This window comes from Colobus angolensis, unplaced genomic scaffold, assembly GCF_000951035.1.
Source record: "Colobus angolensis palliatus isolate OR3802 unplaced genomic scaffold, Cang.pa_1.0 Scaffold118, whole genome shotgun sequence".
Classification (NCBI taxonomy): domain Eukaryota; kingdom Metazoa; phylum Chordata; class Mammalia; order Primates; family Cercopithecidae; genus Colobus; species Colobus angolensis.
The window spans coordinates 2,465,592-2,473,972 of NW_012112919.1; the positions used below are offsets into that span (position 1 = coordinate 2,465,592).

Consider the following 8,381-nt stretch of genomic DNA (forward strand, 5'->3'; position numbering starts at 1 on the left):
TATGTTTATATTGCAACTGTTTTCAAATAGAAGGGACCTCGGGTCCTCTTCCTACAGCAAGTTTCTTCTTCAGAATTGAGCCAGGGCTGAAAAGGCAACAGACCCTTTTCTCAGGGAAGGTCATACTACCAGCCTCAGCAGGATTTCCTCCAAAAGTTATGCTCCTTTTGTTCAGCACTTGGCACTTAGGGAAAGGTGAACAATACCACCAGCCCAGACTCATCAGGATTCCCACGCAGCCACTGCTTTAGTGCTTCTTTGTCTTCATCTGCTTTAGGGGAGCTGACCCTCCCAGGAAGGCAGATAGTGTAGAAGATACGCTAGCCATTTGACTGGGGTTCACTTCCTCCTTGTTGCCCCATATTTAACAATTCTTGGGTCAATTCTTCCTCCAGCTTCTCTAGTTCCTCCAACAGTTCACAATCACCCACATCTTCTCCAAAACCCACAGGTCAAGAAATGCATCTGAGATCTGCTGGGCCACCTCCTGCAAGTCTGTGATGTCATCCATCCGTTCATCTACCTTGCCAGTGTCCAGGTCCTGGTAGGCCTCCTTTATGCCTCGGGCAGCTAACTACAAGGTACGAAGCATGTTTGCATTGGTAGTGGCATTCTCAATGGCTTCATGCTGAAACTCCAGGGGGGATAATGTTCCATCAGTTTGTGCCAGCTGCTGTTCCAATCTTTTCTTCCTCTGTAAAGCCCACAGCGCAGCTTTCTTATTCTTGAAACCATGGTTCTTTGATAGTCTGTTCTCAGTGCTGCTAATAAACGATTCATGTTAAATCATCTGCTCCAGAAACTCCTTTTTCTTGATTACTATCTTCTCTATCTCCTTCAGTTTCTACATTGTTTCTTCAGGGGTTTCACTCATTTTCTTCTCCTTCCTCAAGATTTGCTGGCACCACTCATGGCAAACTTGCCTCTCTAGCCTCTGCTTCTGCGCATCCTCCACAGTTCTGCCTTGTGTTGATCATTATTCTGTCAAATACTCAAGAAGGACCCTCTGCAGGTCTATGGACTTCTCTCTCTGAATATCACTAGAATAACCTCTCCATGCTCCTCTTTCTTTCTGTTACAAAGTCTATCCTCCTTGGTCTCCCTGGATTCCACTTCCATATTCTCAACTCAGAGAGTCTGCAAGACTCTTTTTAGATTCTGTTTTCTTGTGCTGTGTCCTGGAAACTCTCTTAAGACAATGCATTTGGACAATTTTCGGGCTCTCTCTTTTATTTCCTATATCTCAGGGAAGACTTTTCTTTGTTTTTTGATATATCTTGTTTTGAAGATTGTTGTTTCATATCATATCCCCCCCATTTTGAGTTTACTTCACAAGGAAAGTTTATCCTACATCATCTTGGCCAGAAGCTTCCCTTATGCTTTACAGGTAGATATAATTTCCACTATTCCCTCCAGGATAGAATATTGATTGTGATTTACTATCTGACTGGCAATGAAGAGAGGCAGTTACACAGCTTCCATTTCTACAGCAGCTCTTATACAGGACAGCGACCAATTTTTGAGTTCCACCAAATTCTTTATAGTTCATTTTCAATATGCTTTTGTGTACATGGAACAATAACTGCCAGTTAAGTTTGTTGATAGAGCAGACACACTGAGGCCTCGGCATGCATCAGAACTTCATTTATTATCTGTTCCCTTATGTTTTTCCCATTAGGGAGCCTAATGATAATTTTGGACCCTGAATAGAGTATCAGTCTAATTTCTGTGTCTAGTCATCCTCAAAATGTTTGTGTATTTCTGTTTCCAAGTATGCCCTTCCCTAAGTAAGTGACAATTGGATTATTCTGTTCTCAATGCTGCTCATAAGGGTACACCCAAGACTGGGTAGTTTATAAAGGAGAGAGGTTTAATGGGTTCGCAGTTCCACATGGCTGGGGAGGCCTCACAATCATGGCAGAAGGCAAATGAAAAGCAAACTCACATCTTACATGGCGGCAAGCAAGAGAGCTTGGACAGGGAAACTCCCATTTATAAAACCATCAGAGCTCATGAGTCTTATCCACTGCCTCAAGAACAGTATGGGGGAAACTGCCCCCATGATTCAATTATCTCCACCTGGTTCCACCCTTGAAACATGGGGGTTATGACAATTCAAGGTGAGATTTGGGTGGAGACACAGTCAAATCATATCAGCAATAGATCCATTTGGGGAAATACTATGGGAATTATTGTAACATCATTCCCCCCAAATACTCATTGTCTACTGTAGTCAATTGGTACTGGATCTGAAAAACTGTCCATAAACAGAAATTAATTCAGAAATTCTGACTTATTTGTGTATGGTTGCCTTTAGCCCTTGAATAACTATTTGACTTCTTTGATTCTATCCACCTCATCCCTACCTCAGGGTTTCTTAACCTCAGATACATGGATATTATTGTTTGCATATTTCTTTCTTGTGGGAGCTACTCTGTGTATTTTGTGATGCTTAGCAGCAACTTTGGCCTCTACCATTCTGATGCCAGCAGCATCATTCTGCCAAATTGACAGCCAACCATATTGCTAGACATTGTCCAATTTAGAAAACTTTTTCCTGATTGAGAACCACTTTCTAGGGACTTCAAGTATTTTTAAGAATCTTTATAGGCCTCTCAAATATTTATCAGATTATGTCAAATCTTCTCCAATTACCTCTCAAATAATCCTATTGTGACCAGTCAGCCTTCTATCTACCACTTGTTTCCTGTTTTTCACAATCATCTTTATTGCCAATTATGCTCCAAATGTTTTAGTAGCATTTCTTACCGTCAGTATGGGAATGTGGAAGATGGCCACTGAGTTTCTCAGGAATGAATGCGTACTTTTTATCAGCACTGGGGTAAAATGAGTATTCTCTAGTCCCTCCCATGGGATATATTCAACTGGTGAGTTTTCCAGTCTTATGTTGTTTATCCATACCAGCATTCCTATGTCCAATTTTTCTATTTCATTCCATATCAGTTTTGTTATTTCAATTTCACTTTGTTTGGGCATCACCTTTCTCAAACTTCCAAAAACAGTATGTCAATTTCATTTCCTAGCACATTGCCAAGATGTTAAATCTGTATTATGAGAGAGCACTCTCATATCCACAAACTCTTCTTCTTTAAATTTTGTATTCTCTTATCTTCTCCCTGCAATCCAGTCTCTTCAGTATCTAACCCTAATTCTAACAGTAAATGTTGGCTGAGCCCAGCAGCAAATTCTAGGTATAATCTCCTACTTATGGTACACCCTGCACTTTCTAGCTTGGTTATCTTGTAATTTAGTTTCAGTTATTGAACTTGCAGACTGAAGGGTGTTAGTGTGGGTAAATTCTAATGGGGGTTTATAGTTTCTTGCAAGACAGCAACCTGTACATTGATTTCAAGCAAGAAAGGCACTCTAGCAATTAACAGAGGGTAGTGGGCCTTTAATATGGGCCTAGAGTCTTCACAAGTATCTAAACATTCAGTAGTTTGAATTACATTTACCCAGATAACCCTATAACATGCCTCTGAGTCCCACTTTTACCTAATCAGGACCCTGGTTTTAGTAAAGTAGGCATTCATTCCGAGTTTGAGAATTAAACCCTCTTGATAGTTTTGCTGCTACTATTATTCTTAAATCCTGGGCTTGATTCTGTGTTTTGTCTGCTCGCCAACTGCAGTAAAAGAGAATTTCAGTAGAAACAACCAAGGAGGCCCTCTAGTTTTCACTCTTAGCTTTTAATTGGTGACTAACTACCCTTAGCCTTTTCTTTATCGAATACATCATAAGTCCTAGTAAGAACCATTCAACTCCACTTTCCTAATGACAGCTACTTCCCCAGAATTTCTTAAACATCTGAAATATGCCCCCATTAGTGTATATGCCCAATATTACTTTCGCACAATGAAAAGCTTAATGATTACACTGCCAGAGCATGCAAGGCACTAACAGTGTTACACATTCTACCAGTGATGGAGTTTTTGTTGCTTGCAGTATGGTGGTTAATCTAGCTCCAAATTTGTGCTTTCAAGTAGGCTTTCTCAGTGATTTTTGGCATCACCTGTCTAAGGTAAATTTCTCTAAGAAAATTCTGAAGCTGAGATTTGTGGGAAAAAAAAAAGATTTAAGTAAGGAATGCTTCTGGGATCAACAACAGTAGGAGAATGAAAGAAGTAGGACAGAGCAGAAGGATGTTGAACCATAATGAAGTCACCACAAATCCTTCAGATGGTTCTGTGGTGAATTCTGGCATGGAACACTCCTACAAAATTCTTGACTTAAAGCAAGGGAGGCAAGCCTTTTAATTCCTACATTGACCCATCGGTGGATGTAGGCTGCTTCTCATAAATGTGGTGTAACCCTCACCAAGTCAGCTTTCATTTGTAGAGCACAGTTACCAGAAAGGGACTTGGTTGACATTTTTATGCTGCCAACATCTCCAGAATCTTGGAGAATAAGCAACTCTGTCCTAAAGTGGAGAGTGATATCTCTGTGTTACCCCACACTCATTATGTTGCTTATACCAACAAATGAAGATGTGACTGTAGAACCTCCCTCACAGGCTTCAGTGAACTAGATGATTTTTTTTTTTTTTCAGGGGGAAGGGTGGCTTCTTGGCCTCTAGACAGATGACTTCTTTCCTTAAGGACTCAGGATCAGCCCTGCTTAAAGACAAGGTGAATGACTCAAGAGTATTGCTAGTGAGATAATTGGCTGTCTCCCCTGTGCCCCCAACCCTGCTAGTTGTGTTATTGGCTTCATTCCAGAGATTGCAATTAATCAGTGATGTTTCTTCTGATGGCTGGTATAAATAGTGACTTTCCTAAGTGGCAACTCGAGAACTTTTTATTCTGAAGTGACCTAAAAGGCAATAATGTGAGCTTGAGAAACATAGCCTGTACTGTTGTGGCCCTGAGCATTTGCTACCATAAATAATACATGATACAGTCTTCCACATGGACTATAAATTATTAAATTGTGTGTGATACTTCTGAATTTAAATAGAACTACTAACTAGATACAATAGACTTTGTACACACGCACACACACACCGTGCTTCCCTGATAACAAGTAATGCCTGCAGTAGGAGACAGTGTGGTAGTAGATGAACTAAGATTTTTAAAATGTTCTATTTAATTTTGTGAAGAACTTTTTAAAAAGTGAAAGTTCATTTAAATGGAATATGTTACCATTAGTACTTTTACTGGCACTTCCTGTCTGTGCAGTGGAAATTATTGCCCATTTTCACATTCATATAGGGATCAGTATCTTAAACTAGACCTGGAAAACACGAGTTATATTACATGCCAAAGTTTCATAGTAGTTCTGCCTTAGTGGGCCAGGTCATGCCTAATTACTGATTTTTTTTCCATTCTCATTCTTTTGCCTCCATTAAACCCACACATTTTTTCTTATGCCTGCCCCTTTATTCTCCCTTTTCTCAATACTTTATTTGCCCATTTGCCTTAATGGATTGATTAACAGGTAATAGTACACAATACATTTGTTATCACTGTGGTAATTTTATTTATTGTGTATAAAATATTCTTGGCAATCCGAATTTTTTAATCTTGTGGGCAATACTCACCAAGTTCATTACTAAACACAAACCTTATGAAATTATAAAAAGTGAAAATGCAATAGCTGCCTTTTAATTTTTGCATTCTTTTACAAAACTGCTGAATTTTGATGAAAATTCAATATACTATAATTGTGAAACACTGTGGAATATTTTCTCACCTGAGAGATATTTGTATATTCTATTACCCTCATCCACTGAGGTAACAACAAGAAAGAAATTATTTAGTTTCTCTAACATATACTTTCATATTTTTACTTGATTGTCCCAAATTCCTGTACTCTTTCCTAGCAAATTGTACTACTCATTGTTTTATTCACATATTCCACCTATGAGCATTTCACACCTTACTGATTCTTCCTTTGCTCAATTTCTCTTTACTCTTTCTTCCTAAAGAGAACTTGCTTAGTCTGGGGGAGTAATCCTTATGTCACCTCTTGCCAGATGGAAACCCAATTATCCTTTTCTCTGTGCTTTTACAGCAATTTTCTGGTGTTTATCCAATATAACAGTCATTAACTTTTATTTTCTTAAATGTGTTCCTTTGCCTGTGTAACTTGAGAACAAAGAATAGGTCCTTCTGACACCACATTTGTCATAGTATTTTGTGAAATTTTTTGACCAATGACATTTTGGCTTCAATCAGGGATGGAAAGTAGATGGGAATGGAAAACCCCATTGGAATGATGCTTTTATTTAGAGAGGCGCATTGTATACCAGAGGGCATGTTATACTGGAGTGGTAGAGCAAATGAGAAAGCACCGGACTTGGGATCAGGAGAAGTTGCTTGCAGTGGTTTCCCTAATATTCTCACATTGTATACTTCTGGGTTTACTACTTGAGTCCTCTGACCCTCATTTTCTTTATCTGCTGAGCATGTCATCTTTATGCTTTGTAAATTTATGACTTAGATGTAGCAATTATAAAGTGAAAGCCACAGGTAAAGTGCATGAGAAGAAACTATGTAATGGTTCAGAGCACAGTCTTTAGAGACATACGTAAGTTTATATCCATTCTCTTTCACGCATCTTGGGCAATGACTTTAGTCACTTCCTCCCCACCCCAGGTGTTGGGATAGTCCACTGGAGCCAATCTGGTCATGAGAAAGAGCTTGGAATCTAAGTCTGTAAGCGTTGACCTGGCATAGGGGTGGGTCCAAAGTCAGGGGGATTGAGATCAGTTCTGGTGGTCGGGCAGGCTTGGAGGCTCTGTGGATACCAGTCTGAAGTCCGGGGTGTAGCACAGGCCTAGTGTTGGGATATGAGGCAAAGCCTGGTGCTCAATTTCCTCTCCATCTCCAAGCAGAGAGTATCTTCTCTCTGAGCTGTGCCACTTGGAGTTTTAACAAGGATAATGTTGAAAGTGTTCTTCCTATACTTCTCTACACATCTTCTCTTATTTCTGTGCTACACCCAAGTGCTGTAATCTCACACTTCTTGGGAAGATATTTTCCTGTGTGGAGAGTAGTTGTTCAAGATGATATGGCCTTTTTGAGTGGGGGCAAAAAGGGGAATTGGAGATCCTCTTCTACAGTCTTGCTCTTTAAATGACTTTAAGCATTTTTATTAGCTCTACAGAATTCTAGTTTTTCTCAGTATAGGGATAATATGCTCATCACAGATAGTTCTAAGTATTAAATAAGACAACACGAGCACTTACTGAAGTGCTAGTATATAGTAGTGCTCAAGAAATGACAGTGGTAGTTGAAGCAGGTAGTATTGGTGGGCTGTAATTTCAGATGACATTTGGCTTTAGGTAAATAATACAGGGAGGCTAGTAAGTGACAAGAAGCACCTTATTTATATTAGTTCATATATGAAGTATCCACATTCCAGTCATAGTCATGTTTATGTAAAAAACCTCTTTTTGCCTTTATCTTTTAATTAAAAATAAAATTTTATTAAATGAAGGCATGTAAAGCAAAACTAATATCCATAAAGCATATTTTTAAAACAAAATTTAAAAATGGTAATTAGGTACATTTTCAGAAATCATGAAGTATTATCAAACTTCCTCAAATTATCTGTTTCAATTTAAAGAGTGAAACCAGAGGCTCGTCTCACTTATCATTTGACTTCATATAAACATTCCGAGGTTTCATTTCTAACGTGTTCTTCATAAACGAGGCTTCTCTACTATCAGTGATTGATCTCAAAGCAGAGAGACGGAAGAATGGTAGAAAATTGCAGTGCCTATCTTATGTGACCTCCTGTTAGAGTTGCCCTTAAGTTTTCTTGTATTTTCAACTAACATCAAAAACAGAAAGATGGGCATTATATTTGAATTTGCTTCAGCATCAACCTCATAAATCCTGCACTTCTCTTTGCCCAGTAAGAAAACAAAGACTATACATTGGAGAAATAGGTTGGTGAAAATCTTTGTAGGAAGTAAGTCACCTTATAAGTTAGAGCCAAGGATCTTGACACATCTTTTTCTTAATTTCTTGTTGTACTTAATGTGATAAACCAAGAACCTATGCTGATACTGTTGACGTTTTATAACTTGCCACCATGTTCATAACCACTCAGAGAAATTAACAAAAAATGAAACCAGTGTACCTTTTACACTAAGGAATACCAAATTACAGATTCCTATTCAGATTATAAAAGGGGGGAATAGCTAGAAGTCAGTGGATCAATACAGGGCAATTTAAGGCAGAATACTACCCCAGTGAAAGAGATGATTTGGGGCAAGATGTGTTTTTCAATAATTCTTAATTAGATGCTCTGTAGGTCATTACATTTTTACTTATAATTGCTTTCTTTTTCTTTTTCTGAAAGAGAATCTCACTCTGTTGCCCACGCTGGGGTGCAGTGGTGCAGTCATAGCT

At 38.8% G+C, this 8,381-nt stretch overlaps 1 pseudogene; it reads right to left on the reverse strand.

Annotated features, from left to right (window-relative positions):
- Positions 1 to 320: 320 nt before the first annotated feature.
- LOC105527825 lies at positions 321 to 874 on the reverse strand (annotated as a pseudogene).
- Positions 875 to 8,381: the final 7,507 nt, after the last annotated feature.